Source organism: Triturus cristatus, chromosome 6 (assembly GCF_964204655.1).
Source record: "Triturus cristatus chromosome 6, aTriCri1.1, whole genome shotgun sequence".
NCBI classification, from domain to species: Eukaryota; Metazoa; Chordata; class Amphibia; order Caudata; family Salamandridae; genus Triturus; species Triturus cristatus.
In genome coordinates this window covers 844,926,320-844,946,547 of record NC_140589.1, presented here as the reverse complement: position 1 = coordinate 844,946,547, position 20,228 = coordinate 844,926,320, and positions in this window count along the sequence as shown.

Here is a 20,228-nt window from a genome sequence, read left to right as displayed (position 1 = left end):
TCACACCATCGTCCATAACCCATACCTGTTCTTTACCATTAGGATCAAGGATAATGTGCAATTCCTTCTGATCTTTCAAGCCAAGTACTAATGGCCCTTCTTAGAAATATACAATTTTGCACATGCACAATGATTTTTAAATTCAAATTTAAACCAACATCACTCTATCATCTCAATTGCTTCTCCTCCATGACCTTCAGGTTCGATATCAGGAGAAAATGATTTTGAACCAACTTTATCCACAAATATCTATATGAGGAAAAGAAAACAAGCCAGCAAGCCAAAAGTGTAGACTAAGTGGAATTGTTCAGTGTTCCATCACCTTCAATGAATCACTGTCCTTTCTTCACCACAGAAAAAGAAGTGAAGAAATATACACTATGTGGAATTGCTCAGTGTTTTACCATTTGCTATACACCACTGTCTCTTTTCAGCACATACAGGATAAATGCTCCTCTGTGAATATCCATATTTATTTATCACCATCGCTGAATCTCAAAAAAGAAAAGAGCTATAAATGCACCATGTGCACTCAAAAATAGTGCATTAAATTGGAACTCTGTACCCCCTTCAGAATAATGTTCTGGGCTTTACATCACTTGCTGAAAATCCAGATAGATTGCCGCATACGGACATATTTCCAATATGTTTCAATGTAAATGCCCAATTAAGAACAGCCGCCACATGCTGTATGTAGCTCATTGTTTTCCTTCTGTGTATATTCTTACCTGCACTCCCCTATGTGTTCAACAGTCTCCAAAATGCCATTATGCTTAAGAATTGCTCTGATCCCCTGCACGTGCAACAGTCTTCAATCTTTGTCACTCAGCGAAACACACACGCATACAGTTGCCTCCCGACTCACGATCACCCTTAAATGACTGATCCAATTCCATAAGAGGTATACAGTAAAAACTGCCAAAGATGATCCTCACAGCACTAAAAAGAAACTTTCACTAAGTCACCTACAAGTACTAAACATGCGGCTCGTCCTTCTTGCTTCTTTTTTTCTGGCACTTCTCTGACTGCTCTTTCCTATCTGGTTTCAGAGCGGTCCTGCAATTTCCCCATGCTCATTGCTACTTTTGTTAAGTTGAACCAAACCATACGGTTTTAATTCAAGCAGGATTCTTAATTAAAAGAGCAGCCAGTGCCGGCTCGTGAAATTTGAAAGTAGTAGGGCGTAAAAGTTCTGGATGAGCGAGCCCGACTGTGATAAGAGGGTTACGAGTAGTTCTCCTCATCCCGAGACAATTTTGCAAAAAGAATGTGCAAATGGTGCATTTTTAAATAAATTTGACAAAGCAAGCAAGTTAATAAGGTGAAAGTGTAGTTATGACATCAATAAAGAGATTTCATATGATAATGATGTGGATAGCTGCTTACTCAGTATAACCAATTTGTAGCATTTTACAAGAGCACCAGTTACATCACACAACAACACATTTATTTTTGGTAGACACAGGGAGATTAAGTGATTTGTGCAGGATCACAGGCTGTTGGGCTGACGCCAAGACTTGAGCCTGTTTCCCCAGCTCCAAAGTCCACAGCTCTGGCCCTTAGACCACATCCTCACCTCCGTTTCCTCTCAAGTGAGTGAGGCACTTTACAGTTAGTTAACTGAAGAACAGGGTGCTGAGATAGTAGGATAGGGGTCCTCTCTAGAGGGTGGATAATTGTGACCAGAATATCATCTTCTACAACTATGATGCAACAGGCTAGCAGCAGTGCAGCCCTCACAGATGGGTGCATTGTGCATGCAGGGAGCGTGCAGGATGATAATGTGTGGGGGACAAGACAAGAGTGTCCCCCTGAGCTGAATTCTCATACCTACGCTATGTCACGTTATAGTTAGCGTATGTATGAGAATTCAGTTACAAAATGGGTAGTTATGAATCGATTCCTGCACAACATTCTTAAAAATAAATTACAGATTGAAAATCACACCTGTGATTGGAACCTGCACCAGATTTGCAGAGTTATCTTGTTTCCTTCATGGGTCTGTGAAAAGAAGGCCCCAAAAGTAAACAATCGGCGTCACCTTTAAAAAAATGCACGCAGACCAGTTGCAAGTTGGAAAACGTGTCAGCGACTACCCAGGATGCAGAAGCCCTTAACATGGGTCGTATGTTGCACAACGGATGTGAGCATTTCACAATATGACACTTTGAATATCTGTGGCTTGTACACACAAACTTGCATTTTTTACAACTGGTTGCGTAAATCCTCACTAGGGGAGAACGTCTATTATAAACTATGCCAGGGGAATGGCCTCTTCCAACTAAGGTAAAATTTGTGTTGAGACAGTGCGGCCTTCCTGCAGAGCAAGGCAGACACACATTGGTGTGGTCAGGAGGCCCTGAAGTCAGTACAATCTAACCCTCGTAAGTGCGATTTAGAGACAGGCCAGGGTGTATTGGTGCAGGGTTCATGGGGCTGGAAATAAATAATACCTGCTATGGTGAAAGGAAATAATAGCACACTAATATGTGGGATATGCTGGCACTCACGCACATTAGCACATTAACAATCATTACATTTGCTATTACAAGTGTTTATATCCCTTGATGTCTGCTGTGCTGTACCTAGATTCCCACCCACTCTGCCTCACTGTCAGCCATATTTCACCCCCTTACACCTGATCCTAGTTACAGGGATGTGCTGTTGTGCTCAATCCATTACTGATAAAGTTAAAAAATAGCTCTGAAACAGAATTGAGAGACAGACCTATGGTCAGGCTAATGTTTCTAATATATCTCTTTCTCCTGCCTCTTTCTCAGAATAAACAACCTTATCTGGTTACTGAAGTCCACCAATGCTCTTACGGAGTCTATGCCAGTACGGTTACTGAAAAGATTTGCCCCTGAATTTTTCCCACGCATAAACAGCCGCAGCTTGCAAAACTCATGGGGGGGTCGCGTGGGGGTTACGACAGGGGGGGTTCGAATAAAAAGAAAAGGTACCTGACCGGGTCCCGTGCCGCCTCTGCTCCTGGGCCGGGTCCCAAGTTTTCCTGCTCAATAACAGGCATGCTCCCTCCCCTCTTGTAAGCCAATCCCAACACTGCAATGGCAGTGTTGTGATTGGTGCGGACAGCGCCCAGCCGGGCACCTATAGGGAGGCCATTTTCTCTATTATACAGCCTACATAGAGAAAATGTAGAGTGCGCATGACTGCTTTGGTCAGCCCCAGAGGCCCGACCAAACAGTCATGGTACTCAGAGTGGTGCAAGCCACTCCTCCCCACCCCGCCTACCTGCCCACCCCCAACCAGGCATACCCTCCCATCCACCTCCAACCAGGCATATCCTGCCTTCTGCTTTCTCGCAGCGCAAGAAGCAGAAACATAAAATCGTATTTAAAATGCAAGACAGCAGTGAGGTGACGCTCCTCCGCCCTAATGGAGAAGCCGCCCCTGAGAGCAGCCAGGTACAATAACAACCGGTTCCAAAATGTCCGCTCCCAGTCTGCCCAACCGTCCTCCCAGCAACCTCTCCAACATTCTATCATACCTCATCACATTCCACGTCTAACTAGGATTCTATATGTATACATGGAAATAACAGCTCCATTAAAGCCCTGACATTGAACATTGCACCTGGGAGAAACAATCTGTGCCAAAAAATGAGTATAAAGTCATCTTTCTACAGTGAACAGATGCTGACAGAGTTTAACAAACACAAAAAATTGGCAGGCACGCAGTCAACAGAGGCAACTGTACAAGCTGTTTCCAGGACAACAAATGAGTTCTTCCGTGATATGTAACACGCTTATGTTCTGAGTATTAATACCCGTATTGTTATGACGAATGCAGACAACATTCAATATTGTGCAATGCTGTTTCAGCGACAAAGCAAATTAAACATTTATGGACAAAGAATTCTGGGTGAGGAATAAGTAACACCTCGCCGCACAGTGTCCAAATTTATTAGCATTTTGAATCTGTGGCTTTAATGTTGCTTAGTGATGGGCAAAAAGAGATCTTGACTTTGCATTTGAAGAGCCAAGAACCTATCTGCTTAGTTCCTAGGTAGAGAGATCAGAGATTGACAAGACAATAACAAGGGGATGAATAGATTGAACAAGTGGCATGATAATCATACTTAAAGTATATTTAAATATGCACCCCTTTTACTGATGGAGACAGCAGCTGTCCTAGTCTTGTATTACAGGCTTTAGAACAACTTGAGTCCCACTTTTTTGGGTTGATTACCAGTGAGGAGGATGTATGTGCACAAATACCAGGTAGCCGAGATATACATTTCTGGTTGATTTCTCAAAACATATTTCAGAGTATCATTAGTTAAACCCCACAGAATGGGGACAAACTGTGTGGATTTGAATTTAACAGGCAGAATTCCACACAGTTTTAGCAATTATGTGGGGTTTCATATACACATTCATGACTATTAGCGGACCTGAATGTGAATTGAGGGGGATATACATCCAGTGATACTTTCATTTTGAGACAAGCCCAATGAATAAGACAGATTTTACCTTTCTGTGTTTTTTTGGGTAGGGTGACCTGATTTTGAAGTCCAAAAACCGGACATTTCACAAAAATAGAAGAAGATTTACAACTTTATTTCAAATGAAGGGCACAATGACAGCTCACATTACCATAGAAACACAAACAACAGGCACTAAGGTAATAAAATGTATTTTGTAAAAGCCAGTATCATATCTGCTAATTAAGTTGTTTTCTGTGAATAGGTGATAACTAGTCCTGCTTTAGAACACATTCAAATGTGCATCCCATTGCTTTCAGTCAACCCTCTCTGACAACCGGAACATGAACCACATTTGCTGGGACAGCTGCAGAAAAACTTGGGAATGTCCAGACAAATGCTGGAAGTATGGCCACCCTACGTTTGGAGTACTAGTCCTATTGGGTACTATATTAAATGATGGATATGAGTGGAAGGAAACAAACCTTCTATTTTGAATGCCACAAATTCCCTCTAAATTCCATCCCCTGTGCAACTTGGGGGGACACACAAAGAAGGGTCCTTTCTGTTTCTGGATGGGGCAAAAGCTATTAGTATTCTGAACCCAACGACCCTAAAACTAACTTAAGGACATGTTTGTTTCTTGCTGTAGTCTACCAAGTAACCATGCAGGAGAGGGGGCTTTGTCAAGACTGGGTTGGCTCAATTTTTTGTCAAGATCCTTACTAGTTGAAGAATTTGCACTCTGGATACCCTTGTGTTCCTAATATTAGGTTTTTGAACCTGCATATTATTTCTTTTGTACGTGCCTTTTATCTTATGTCCAGCATGTGTTCTTCTTATTGCTAAATTCATTCACTCTCCAAAAGGATCAGCCAAATCTCAGACTAATAGTGACTGGTTTCATCTCTCCAACCATAAATTGACTTATCTCCGAACTCATACCACTTCTGTTTTACTAGTATTCATCTGTCTGAACTTGAAATAGTACTAGAACCATATGTTGTCTGTGAAAACTGTGCATACACGAAATGAGTATTAAATAAGAAAACAAATTAAAAGATAATGTTGGGTAACTTTCAGAAATGAATGCTGTGTACATGAAAAGCTGTGTAAAATGTAAACTTGCTCATGAAAAATTCTGCATATATTTTCCAGAATGGAATTGTTTGCCAAAATTCAAATATTTTATGCAACAATCCATGGGTCCTATTGGGCTTCTGTATATTGAATTAGCAAGAAAGGCAACATAAAAACAAATCAAATGCAGATACAAGTTGTATTAAAGGAGAATAAAACCTAGAAATATATAAGATCTTTATGAAGAGCACAAATCAGAAACTTTGGCAATATTTGCCAGCAATAACATAAAAAAATGAAACCTTTGAACACCCACAGCCGCAACAGTCAGCCAATTTAATTGACTCATCGCTTGGCCTGCACCACAATGTTGAGCATAAAACACAGACACCCCCCCTCCCACAAATGCCAACCACACTGGGAGGACTACAGGCAAAGACTGCCAGAATGCAAAATACAGGACAGAATGTTTGGTGTCAAGGCTAAGCCCGGGTGGAGTTTGCATAGCCGCACCATGCAGAACTCTGCGAAGAAGTAAAAAACCTCTGCAACGCCACGCAGAGTTTCACGAGCATGCCGAGTTGCTTGTGCTGCATACTCGCACATGCTTGCGAGACGTTTCTGATGTTTGACAACATGGTTTGAGTATTCGCGGGAAAATATTGCGCACACTTAACCACTCGGTCACCAGTTGGCGAGGCTATCTTGTTTTTCTGCTGTTTGTCATGGTACTGGGGCCTGTTTTGAATCCACCAATATCTTTCAATCCTTTGTTTCTAAAACTTTTTTTCTGATCTTTTTTCTTTGGTATCCATCCCTGTCTCTGCCTAAGTGTATATTTTTGTTTGTTTACTCCTTTTACTGTGTTCTTGTACTGTTATTCTATTACTTGCTTTTTAATTTTTTTTATTTTCTGCTCCCAGCCCCCCCAGAACCATGGCTAAGAGTACTAAGGCGAAGCACAGTGCGACCAGGTGCCGCCTTCCTTGTGGAAGATGGTGCCCGGAAGGGGTGCAGCCCTGGGCCTTATTCTCACAGGTGGAGATGGCTGCCCTAATTTTTTTGTGCAGTGACACCTCCCCTTAACTTTGGCATCAGGCGGCATGCCTGGTTCAGCCTATGGGATCTAGGAGCATCACTGCAGGTGGGCGAGGTTGCGCCGGGCAGTGTTTCGCTGCTCTGAGGTCCGGCGCACCCACAAACAACTGACTCACCAGTGGTCCAACATCCTAGACAGGGAGCAGGACCTGCTGGACCTGCTAGGTGTTAAGGTCGTGGGGCTTGGTGAGTAGCTAATTTTTATTACTAATGTGTGTTCCGTTCTGTGTTTTTGTGAATATAATTTTTTTTCCCAAATAGCAAAAATACTGCTGCTGCTTACATGAAGGTAAGTTACATCTAAAAATCTTATATTATGTGATTGTTATTCTTCTAGAAAGGTGCTCGGCGCTACTAATCTTACTTATTTGCAACTTTGTGATCGCTTGGGCTGATTATGTAAGAGAGGTTAGAGAACTTAAGTTAGGTAATGCAGACTAGAGAGACTCCATTCCTTTGTCCTGTCACTAAGATAGTGGTAGGTAGGTAATTATAGCTAATTACTTAGTATTAGTTGGTAATTTTGCAGTGGTCCGTGTGACGTCACGTGTCCTCCGTTGCGTGCAGTTGACTCCTTAGTAGAATCTTTTGCAGTTTGTTAGTGAGTGAATAATATAGCAACTCAGCATCAGCAACCAACAGACAATTTGAAGTATGCAATATGCATGCGCCCATCTATGCTTTTTTGAGGACTGAAATAAATGCAGACTTACTGAATTGGCCCATCAAAGGAGCTTAATTCATTGATGATTGCGAATGAGACGAAGCAAATATAATTTTTGACAATTCATTCCAAAGTCTTTGGAATAGGTGGGCTAGGTGGTACTAGGTTTTGAATACTGGAATCGGAATGGAACAGCAGAATAATAAAGAGATAGGATGGACATGACATCAGCCTTTGACTGTGCAGTGAGCGGAAAGTTATGGCAAAAGATGTTAGGAATGAGAATTGATGCCCCCCAGGTTCACTTTTTAGAACAGATGCACCGTAATTTGACGGGTAGAGTGATATATGGGGTGGATGGAGAACTGTCATCCCCGCTCAAAATGAACAGCAGTGTCCGTCAGTGGTTGTGTTAGCCCCTTTCCTTTTCTGTTTGTACATAAATAATTTGGAGAGCTTTCTGAATAAAAGGGTGATCGACGTACCGATGGTGGGGCAAAGAAATCTCCCGGCACTACTATATGCGGATGACTGTGTATTAATTGCTAAAACAGGTGTGGGGCAACAATCACTTGTTAAAGGATTAAATTAATCATGAATGAGCTGGGCCTTAACACTAACACTGCCAAGTCCCACTTCATGGTGGTGGGGAAAGCACATTTAAAAAAAAGATCATTTTTCATTAATAATGAAAAATTATCCCAGGTCACAAATTTTTCCTGCCCAGGCATTCCTTTAATCAAAAATGGGTTATGGGCCCATCTCATAGAAGTAAGGAGAAGGAGCTTTGAAAAAAGATTTGAAGCCCTATTCAGGTTCAGCAGGAAGCTTGGGTCTAAACCAATTAAGACCCTCCTCAACCATCTATAATGCTGAGTGTTGTGCTGTGACTTTTTCCGGGTTGGGGTTTGGGGTTTCTGTAACTAATCAATGCTACAAACTATTGAAAATGTTTTTTTTTCAGAAGATTAATGTCTCCCCCCCCCCCCGAGCCTGCCCTCTATTATTAGTTTTGAGGAATTGGGGCAAATTCTCTGGTAGATGGAATACAAATTGTCCCAATTATGTTATGGCTCTCGATCTGGGCAAAAGAAGAAGTGGCCCTTAATCAAGCAATAATTCAGGACTGCTTAAAGTGTGGCCATGAACATAAAATACAGTGGCTTAGTTATGTTAAGACCCAGCTGGCACTCGTATGTAGGCAGGACTATTTTACTAACCCTTATCTTATTATCTCCGTTATGAAACCCCAATTAAAGACAGAATGTTGAAATTCTTCACTGGAGCTTAGGGAATCCATGGAGACTAGTAAAAAGCAAGTAGCCAATTATTTACCATTGGTCACTAATGACGAAACTGAGCCATATTTTTTGTACCCTTTTAGTTAGTCTAAAAAAATCTTATCTGTTAAGATTTAGAATTAGCATCGCTCACTTTCTGGTGTCATAACCTAGTAAAACATATCAGGATGCCCATTTGGTTCCTTGTCCCTATGACTGTAACTCATTTCAGGATATGATGCCTTTTCCTTTTTTTGTCAGCTATATGACTTTCCACACAGGGAATTCATTTTACCACTTTTGAGGGTGTTGACTATTACAAAATGTAGGCCAGCTCTTTTCCACCTTTGGCTGCTTCAAACAGAATATTCCTGTGAAATAATATTTAGAAATATCTCTGCCGTAATTTATTTAAGGAGGCTAGTTGGTAAATGATGTTTCTCTCTTTTAGAATTTTTAATTCTCTTCTGGCACTTTAAAAAGACACTGTGCACTTTAAGACATTTTTGTCTCTAAGGCTGCATGTCGGGTCTGAAACTCTTTTGGCGCTGGGTAAAGGCACTTTGCACTTTAAAAAACAAAATGTTTACTCTCAGGGTTCTGTGTCATGCCTGAAACATTCAACAAAAATGTTATATATTTAAATATAATTAGATGACATTGTTTTATTGTGGTTGAATAATGATAATGAATTTTAAATGATTCGATCTGGATGGTCCTGATGTGTCCTAATATTTCCGTTTCCTAAATTTTTTTTTTACCAGATCTTCTTCGATCTATCTGTTTCTAAATTATTGTTATCCCTGCACTACCTACCAACTTAGTTATTTATATTTCTAGTGTCTGATTTTTTTTACATTAATCGAACTGTCTCTGACTCTGTACTACTATTATTCCGTCTGTAGCTTGCTTTATAATTTATTCTGGTCTTTCAGTCAGCTTTCCCTCTTCCCTTTTATTTTGTGGACTGCCTAGTGGTAGTACTACTGTAAGACTCAGAGAACACTCTGACCTTTACTACTACTAGTAATACTACTCTGCTGTGTGGATTACATGCCCAACTAAGGTATTCTATGAATTTTTGTTGTGATTAGAAGGCGGTCTTTTACTTTCTTTCTCATGCTCAATCAATAAATAAAATGATGGTCACGTTAAACACCCCAAAGAGGTGCATTTTTACTTTTTCTCATCTAGGCCTAATAATATTATTATTAGCAGCAGTTTATTGTGAACAACTGTTTACAGTGCACTATGGCTGGAAGTAAGTATGAGGAGTATCAGGACACAATTAAATTTTCCAACCAAGTGAGAGGACTAGAGAGACCTCATGGGGCATATTATCAAGCCCAATTTCGCCTCTTTAGCAGCGATTTATATATCGCTCAATTATCAAGGACACGCTAACGCGTGTTTCCTTGAGTTAGCAGCCCTTTTATCTCCACTTTGCATGTCAGCGGTTATTATCGCTAATGACATGCAAAGTGGGCGCACCAGAGCAAAACTAAATAGAAAAAACTCGCTAACTCTGCATCGCCATATTAACAAGGCTTCCCCTGACCCGCAATGCGAGAAGAAAAGGCGCGCTAAGCCCCCTTTATCGCAGGATTTAACTCCTGCAAAAATTCTGACTTAGCCATCTCTTCCATGGGAGGTGGATTGATGGGCTAAGTCCACCATGGCCTATCAGCTGATGTTTTATCGCTGGATTTCCTGCGATATTCCTACATTTTACCACTATTGCTGGATTTTATATCGCCAATGCGCAAAGCGTTGTTAATACATCACTATCATGGCGATAAAATCCAGCGATAGCCGGCGATAGAAAAAAACGCGCTAAGCGCGTTTAGCGGTAAATATCGCTACGTGTTGTCAATATGCCCCCATGTCTTTTGTCCGCCCAGTTGGCCACTCTTTTTCTTTTTAAAAAGTTTTAAAACTCATATTCACCAATAGCTCTAGCCACTGAGTCCAGTCCTTTGGGTTGTCCTCTTCTTGAGAGTTTTTTCGAAAATTGGCACCAACAAAATGCCCAACCAGATATTTTATTATTTTTGATAGGACATACTGCCTACTGTAAGCTAGTACCCGATTTGTACTAGTGATGTGTGTGGTGTGTGTATGTATTGTATTTTCAATCTTGCTGGTGAAAGAATGAAGGAAAAAAATAGGGGGAGGCGTATATGGCATCAAACAATGTGTAATGTAGTGTAATGTAACCAGTGCTGGGGCCAGCGGGGAAGACACGGCTAGCCAGGAGGCAGTAGATGCGGCAGCTGAAGGGGGTGAGCCAGCACAGGGTGTACACACTGTACTGTTGAGAGAGACTAAGTTGTTGTGAACAACAGTTGAAGAAGACACCCTTTACTTAGCATTAGCAATAGCATCAGCGATGGGAGTTTAATAACTAATGGCCTCTTCTATCTGACTTCAACTCAGCTGGGAAAGTTTTATGATGAAGACTAAGAGTCAGATGACCTTGACGAATGGGTTGAACAAATAGGGAAAAAAGGATGGAAGGAGAAAGGACGGGTGACATGTAATATATGACTGGCAGAGAAGGATGCGTGGGTGAAGGAATGGGGCCCGGGATGCATAGGTGGCTGATAGGATGCATGGGTGGTTGAAGGATGGGTGAAAGGTGAAAGAAAGGATGCCTGCCTGGGTGGGTGAAACTGTATGTGTGATAGGAATCATCCAGGGGGTTTGATGGGTCAAACTAAAAGGCAAGCAAGGACGCATGGGTGGTGGTTTAAAAACAAAAGATAAATGTCTGTTGTTGGTGAAAGTTTTGTTGAGAGATTAAGAAGAATGTTTACTTTGAATGGATGGATGCCTGGATGGAATTCAATAATAGCATATGTGGAGACTGTCACTGGATGAAGAGAATGTAAAAGAAAAATAAACCATGCAAGAGTAGCAAAGCAAAGGGTGGAGATAAGAATAAGATTAGAATAAAAATAAAAATATTGCCAAAAGAGCAATGTAATGAAAAATGGAAAAATACCTGGGAAGAAACAAGGACTGGATTTTTTCAAGGTTTTTGATTCAAGGTTGTATTTCAGAATTCTCCCTTGACTCACAGTAGTTTGCAAGCACAACATTTATATTGTGTATGTATGTACCCATACCCATGCATTATCAATCACCTCCCTCGGACTCCGAGGCCCACTCCCTACCTATGCCATTTTGACCATCTCAGCCATGGGTGGCCTATAGGTTGCATGGTTACACAATCAAACAATAGTAGTACCTCTTGTCCCATATATAATCATTCATATCAGATATCATCTGCTTTGTTGTAGTAGTCAGGGTGAAAGTGAAATTGAGCAGTTGCCATTGATTTAACAGAGTATAGCCATAATAGAAAAATAAGATATATGTGTAGTTGTAGACTACAGCTGCCCCACCTGCAGACAGAAGTAAAGTAGCGTGAGACTGCGTCTGCGACACGAGTATGTCTGTCTATGGTGCAAGCTGACTGAAGTGGCATGCCTACAAGTTTAATTTAGCTAAACAAGAGAGAGAAAAAGAAGACTTATCTACTCCATAGTGCCTAGTAATGCCTGAAACTCCCACAAATGTTAGAGGCCGAGGAAGTGGGAGGATACCACAAATGTCGTACTGTGCTGGCTAGTGCTACTGTGCCACTATCATTTTATGTGTATAATTAACTTTGTGTTACTGTTTTACTAAGAGTATTGGTTACAATTGTCTTTTTTCTTTCTTGAGATAGCTACTCCTTCCCAACCGAAACAATCACCCAACTGGAAAGAGTTAGCAGCCATGGCCTGGCAACGGAAGCAGGGGGCCATCCGTGAAGAATATCGGTGGCTGGTGGGTCTGGGAGAGGAGGAGGAGGAGGAGGAGGCAGCAGCAGTTGCAGCCTCCTTCAATGCCTTGGGCCCCAGCCAGGCCCCCCCAGTGCCCCCAGTGGTACAGCGCCGTGGTCTGGCAGCCGCCCGCTGCACTTCTTTAAACACTGCTGCAATCCCTGTTCATGCAACTGCAAGACATTTCAGCGCAGCATGCTCCTCCGGATGGTGCGCCTCGAGGAGCAGATAAACAACCTGGAGAGGAAGATCTGGTGAGCCCGCCGCTAGACCTCCGACCCCTTGCCCCTTTTTAATCATTTTTTTGGTGGGTGGGAATTGGCCATTGGGGAAAACTTGGTTTTTTTTATGGACATTTTAATTTATGGACATTGGACTTTTAATGATGGACATTGGTTGGGGTAAGGGAGAGGGGTGGGTCAGGTGTTGTGTTTTTTTTCATTCTAGTTAGTTTATTTGTTAGGGGAATAAATTATTTATAGTTTACACATGATGGAAATCTTGTGTGGGGTGTTACTCTTTCACTTCACACTGTTTCGTTTGCTGCAGGGCCGCAGCCAGTTTTTGATTGGAATCTGCTTACAATGTAACACAACAACAGATAGATGTGGTACCCTCACTTGTTCTACTAGTACTGTCAGTCTCTCCTCCTAGTCTATGCTGTCTGCAACTAAAACCAAATGGACTCGGAAGCGTGTGGATGTGTGAATTAATTAATTTCCAATGTATATACATTTTGCCCCCCCCAAACTTCTTCTCTTACCTGTGATTGATGTTTATACTTAGGCAAAGCGATGGCTGCATGGTGATGGTTTGGTTTCCCAAGGTGCCATGGTGGTGGTAGTGGTAGTAGACACTGACAGTAGCATTTGTAAAAAAAAAGAAAATGAGACAGTCAGTCACCTGAGGGAGACTAGGGAATGAGTAGTAGATGTACAGTACACAAGAAGACTGCCAAACAATAAACCATGATGATGATAAGCAATGCTAGAGTAAAATAAACCAGAATGCCTGGAGGGCTAGCCTAGTACAAGTTACAAACTGAAGTCAACTTGATCTATGAAGTGGACAAACGGCTTCATAACCTTTAGTGCTGGTACTAGGATTATTGATGACTCAACGCTGGCAACCAATTATATTATTCTGATGGATTATGTTCCTCTGGAAAAAAATGTAATATCGAATACTGTGCATGGGTGGGCAATCTAATATTGCCAGTGTGGGCTATAGTATATATACTTAGAGCAGAAGAAGATCCTCGCCCTGCCTTGAGTTAGTGTTGCTTTTACCACATCCACCCCAGCAAGTGAGTGATCAATAATTGGTGTAGATTTAATTTAGTCAAGCCCCTATATAAATCACACAGCCTGGGGGAAGGGGGTTAGGGTGAGATGAATGTTTGGGAAGGGGGATTTGAGGGAAAGGTTTGACAAAGACAGACACTCCAGGATAACACACAAAATCTTGGCAGCCGACCATTATATCAATCTGTTAAGGGAGAAAAAGGAAATGCATGCATGATGATGATGACTTGATGAGTGTAGTACTAGGCTAGTACTGGGCAGTATAATATTAATTATTATGCAATTGCCTTGCCTGCCTGCTCCCAGAGAGACCCAAGTTACACACATTTTATGTTCTGTTGTCGTACCGGGCTTCCTTTGAAAGATAACAAAGACAATTAAAAAATATCTGTAGGAGTCAAATATATAAGCAAACATTGTAGCATATAAGCATCCATTGGGGGCAGACCACTGGACCACCAGGACGTTCACGGGTCGCTGACGCTGTTGTTCCCCTCGCCGCCACTTCCTCGTTGGCCGCAGTGGGGGGGAACTACAGCTCCCGTCATACCCTGCTCCCTACCTGCCTTCCTTCCGGACAGCAGCGCGCCCGGAGGCGCTACAAAAACAGAGGCTCCCTCGGAGGAGCGGGGGGCATTTAACCTGACCAAGCGGCGGACTCACCAGGCACATCCATTGGGGGCAGACCACTGGACCACCAGGACGTTCATGGGTCGCTGACGCTGTTGTTCCCCTCGCCGCCACTTCCTCGTTGGCCGCAGTGGGGGGGAACTACAGCTCCCGTCATACCCTGCTCCCTACCTGCCTTCCTTCCGGACAGCAGTGCGCCCGGAGGTGCTACAAAAACAGAGGCTCCCTCCGCGTCGCGGGACGCGTGCGGGCGGCGCCGGGCTGAGCCCGGGCAGAGGGCGGGCCGTCTGTGGTCGTCCATGGCTGGCCGCGGCTGGGCTGGGCCACAGACCCTTGATCATCGTATCGGCCCTTCATTGCTGTGAGTAGGCTTGACTTTGTGGTGGGTGTGTATAACGAGAACTTATTACACCAATTGGACCAATTGAGAGCCATTATAGTAGAAGGTGACATTTGATCCCCTATTGGTCACTGTTGTTGTTGGATTAATAATATTATTATTGTTTGTACCATGCCTAGTGCTAAACAGGATAAACTGGTAACTGGAAATGGGCCATTGGACAACTATCTTGTAAAAATGGTCAATAAAATCAACAAAGACCGCAGAGTTTCCTTGGGTAAGGGGGACCATTCTGCCCCCCCTGATGCTACTTTTGATCCTGAGGTTGACGGCTCTTTTGAGGGTCCAACAAGGAGGAGCACTCACTCAGGTTTATTGGACGATCCCACTTCAAATGAAGTCCAGGATCATGCTGAGGTTTCTATGGTCTCCCAGGACGGGTCTACTGTTGTTTTTGAGGAAGCTCCACCTAGCCCTAGCCCTAGACCTGAGAGACCTGTGAGAACATGTAGAAAACAAGGTAGTAAAAGAGGGAAGCATATCAAAAAACGCGTGGATGCCACACATAGTGATGTTTCTGGAAATGCACCCGAGGAAGGTATTTCTCCAGCCGGTACTTTTTTAGCACCTGACCATTTTGCACTATTAGTAGCTACCCTTGAGGCTAAATTTGAATCTAAGTTAGCTGAGCATACCCAATCTTTAACGCTCCAACTAAAAAATGCTACCGAGGAAGTGATGAGGCTTGGTGGTCTTGTAGCAAGCCTTTTGGCTGGTAGTGGTAACCCAAAGCCTACTAATGTAAGCATTGAAGGTGTTCCCGAGGGCACTTTAGGCAATTCTTCCCCGCCAGTCCCTCAGGCTTTAGTTCTATCGCAAATTGCTCCCTCTAATTCCTCTTTACCCAGTGGTCCAGTTAAATATACCCCTGCAGGACAAGGTGACTTATCTCTCCCTAGTTTTGGATCTAATACCAGTTTCACTAATCTTCCACCAGAGTGTGCCCCTTACGTGGTTGTTTTGACAAATGTGCCTATCCTTCAGGAGCAGCAAGTACAGCTCCAGGTGGAATCACATGAGTCACTCAAAAATAAAACTATGTTTTGGCTCAATAGAAAATGCAGGTTCCCCTTAGTATATGCAGATCACATCTTATCTACCAGAAGGACGAAGTGGGTCGGTCCTTCCCGGAAAAGTGATAGAGGGGACTGCATTATAGTTAACTTTAGATACCCCCAACATGTCAATACTGTTCTGCTTCGTGCTGCATCCCAGGTTTGTGAGGTTAATAATGTTACGGTACGACCATTGGGCTATTTTTACAGGCACCATGGTAGACCTCCGAACCACATGAGCCCTAGACCATTTATATCTAGGGAACCTCGGATACCTGTAGCCCCCTGTGGGCCAAACGAGGATACTTTTGGGAGGTTTGAACCCAATGTTATAACCCACAATAGATTTGGGGCCCTCTCGGGTCTGGAGGCCTGTGGTTGACGCAAGGACTTAGGAGCCCAGGGGACAGTTAGTTTGGCAATTGAGGATACCGGAGATACTACGGTAATTATAACATACCCGGGCAGCGTAAAACCAAATGTAGATAATACCAAAGCTGATAATGGTAAAATAGTGAAATTGTTGAGCTGGAATATTGCGGGCCTACGGTCCAAAAAGAGTGATAGTGGGTGGCTTAATTTTCTAAAGCAATATGATATTATAGCCCTGCAAGAGACCTGGGACAAGAACAGTGATTTCTGGTTGGATGGTTTTATCTCCTACTTTGTCCCAGCCCAGAGCTCTATAGCGGGAAGAGATAGGGGAGGTCTCATGTACCTTATCTCAATAAATATTTTGGGTAGCGTGAAGAAGGTGGAATGTTCCTCCCACAACTGTCTTATACTAGAGGTTAGTTTGCCAAACAGTATTAAGTTTGTACTAATCAACTGCTATAACTCCCCGCAAGAAGTGTCTTCTAACGAACACATTAACTGGTTGACAAAGTTTTTAGAATCGTATAAGGACAATCAAACCACTTTTTCTTATTATATTTTGATGGGTGATTTTAATGTTCATTTATGCAATCATAATTGCCACCTTAGAGATATTGATGGTCCACAATTCACTACCCCACAACATTTTGAACATAGCTCGAAAGGTGAAGCCTTGGAGTCCCTTCTGTCAAATAATGATCTGTTTGAAGTAGGGTTCCAGGATAAGAATACCCGTGTCCCCACTTATGCAGCTAGGGATAGTGAATCGATAATTGATTACATATTTTTATCTGCAGGGCTTTTAAGATATGTGCTTTTTTATAATGCCCTGCGCTCTTGTTTTAGTGATCATAATCCGGTGGTCCTGTCTCTGGCTAATGTTTTCCCTCTCATGAATAAATGTGCTTTGACATCTGGGGTGGTTCCTGTGAGCGCCAAAGACCAAGGGAGCCGCCTAAAGTGGAGCAAGGTAATTCCTGAAGACTTTTTTAATTTAATTACTACTAAGGCAGGCCCTTATTTAAAAACATGTTCCGATCCGTCCTCCTATGATAGGGAAGTAATATCGGCTTTTGAAGCCATCTGTTCACAAGTGGCCAAAGAACTTACCTTGAAAGGCAGAACTGCTAAAACTGACCTAACCTGTGGTTGGTTTAACCATAGTTGCACTTCTGCCTTAAACCAACTCAAAAAGGCCCTTAATGCTAAACCAAGAGACAAAGGTCAAGTGGCTCAACTAAGGAAAGAGTATTCTCAAGCAACACTGGCTCGGAAGAGGGAAATTAAACAAGAAGCGTGGGTAGCTTTAACTGATAATGCTATCTTGAAAGATAGTTGTAAATTTTGGGAAATTATTAATTCCCCTTTGCTATCCAGTTCCCAGAACTCTGTGCTAGAAGTGAATATTTCTGAGGATGACTGGTTAGGCCATTTTGGAAAAATCTACGGGAGTAACCTTGAGACGGAGGTATTTGAGACCCCATTCACTAGCACTCCCCTTTTTCCCATCATTTTTTCTATTGAAGAAGTTGAGAAAGCCATTGAAGGGACAGCTGGGCGTAAGGCTCCAGGCCCCGATGGAGTGCCCTCGGACATGTTCAAGGATAACCTTAAATACTGGGCCAAAGTTTTGCTAAATGTTTTTAATTCGGCGGCGACAGCGGCCCCCCCAAAGTCTTGGTCCCACTCAGTCATAATCCCTGTGTTTAAGAAGGGCCAAAGGGATGATCCTAGTTGTTATCGGCCCATATCCTTGCTAGATTCCTCGTTCAAAATTTTGGGTAAAGTTATTCTGGCCAGGATTAGTAATTGGGCATCCAAGAAAGGAGTGATTTCTAATGCACAGTATGGATTTAGACAAGGGAGGGGCACTGAGGATCAATGCCTTAATCTACATTTAATTGTCGCAAAGTACACTAAAGCTATGGGGGGTTCGATTTACTTAGGTTTTATGGATCTGTCCACGGCTTTTGACCTGGTAAACAGGTCTAAGCTCTGGTCAAAACTCCTGGATCTTGGTTTGGATAGGCCCCTTGTGTACTTTTTGGCCGAATTGCATAGAGACCTGAAGGCCTCAATAAGGATGTCGCAGGAGGGGAAGTGCACTGCCAGTTTCAAGTCTGGTAGAGGGGTTCGGCAGGGTTGTATCCTTGCCCCTATACTATTTACATTGTATATAAATTCCCTTGACGATAGCTTGTTAGTTGCCTCCCCAGATACCCCTCGGATTGATGGTATTCCTATACCCGTACTGCTTTATGCAGATGATACTGTTTTGCTGGCCCGGACCCCGCTCGGTCTCCAAAGATTATTGAATTCCTTTGGGAATTTTATGAATTCCTTGGACCTTGTGGTTAACAGTGGTAAATCTCATGTTATGGCACTGGGGAAGGGGAAAAATCATTTTAAAACTTGTTATTGCAACGGTGCCGTTATCTCCAGTGTGAAAGTTTTTACCTACCTGGGTGTCGTCTTTGACGAAAATGGCACATGGACATCCCAAGTAGCCACTAAGGTGAAAGCGGTACGTTGCTCCTCGGTTGCCATATTGGGCTTTGCAAAGCGTTTGGGAGGGAAACCTTGTGAGGCTATTTTAAAAATTTATCTAGCAAAAACTGTCTCAATAGCTAGGTATGGGGCTGCTATATGGGGGTACACCAACCCGGAACCTATTCAAATAGAAGAGAATAAATTTTTTCGTGCACTTCTGGGCCTTCCACAATCCACTGCAACACATTCGATCCATATTGAACTAGGGACGGGATATATTTCAGACACTATAAAAATGGCCCCACTTCTGCTATGGATCAGAACCTGGCTGAATCCGGACCTTACTCTGAACCATAAGATCCTGAAAGATTGTTGAAAATTAGATAACTGGAAGGGAATTAAGTGGCTGACTTATATTAAATCGACTTTTAAAGTACTAGGACGCCCTGAGATTTTTTCTAAACCTGATGGACTTTGTAAAGACGTTATAATGTGGGTCAAGACATATTTTCTTAAGCACTGCGAGGTCGAGCGTGAATCCCATGAGTATAGTAAACCTTCAGTTAGGGCTCACCTCTTGCTTAGTTCAACTATGACTATGCACCCATATTTGTCAACTGTTTCCAATTTTTATCATAAATGGCTTCTGACTAAATTTCGATTCAATCAGATCCACCTAATATTAAGTGTCCCACAGGGTTGGTGTAGGCCGGAAGATGGGGTCCCCTGTAGATGTGATGATTTTTCAGTTCAAGACACGATGCACTTTATGTTCTTTTGCCCACTGTACCTTGACGCTAGGAAAAGGTTTATCCTGCCTATTATGAGTAAGAATGCCTTCGTCCAGGTCAAACCCGCTCTAATGTTTTTACAACTAATGGAATCACCTACAATTATGTTTTATGTAGCTAGCTTTTTAGTAGCCTCTATTAGGCTAAGGAGGGTCAGATTGGCTGTTTTAGAGGTAATCAATTAGTTTTATAAATTGTACCACCGGTTTAATTTATGAATTTTATACCTTTTTAATTATGTATTATATGGAGTGTTAAATTGTTTTTGAATGTATTGTACCCTTTTATGGTTTTAATTAATCGAATAAAGTGGTTTTGAAGTCTGAAGTCTGAAACATAAACAACAACACACACAGTTGTAATGATTGGAGAGAAAAAATGAATAAAATGAAAATGAGACTATAATTATTGCCAAATTTGGAGTTGCATCTCCGCATTCCTCTTGGTCCTTTCTTGGACTGTCTAGTCCATCAATCTTGGGTGCCTGCCTGTAGGATGTGGTTTGGTATGGTAAGTGTGAGTTGTTTTACCCAGTTTAGTGCAGGGTTAAGGCCGGCCTGTGGATGGAAAAACAAATAGGAAATTGAAAAATCAAGGGGAAAAGTTAAACTTCATAAATGAAGGGGGAGTGCAACAAGAAGACTCTCAGAAGTGGCATGGCTAAATCATGTCTGTTTCCAGCCGTTACCTTCATAAACAGGAGCAGGCCCACCCATCCAACCTCCACTTAGCTTAGAATTTGAGCCAGACAGCACTGAGAACACATACACACGCAGCAACATAG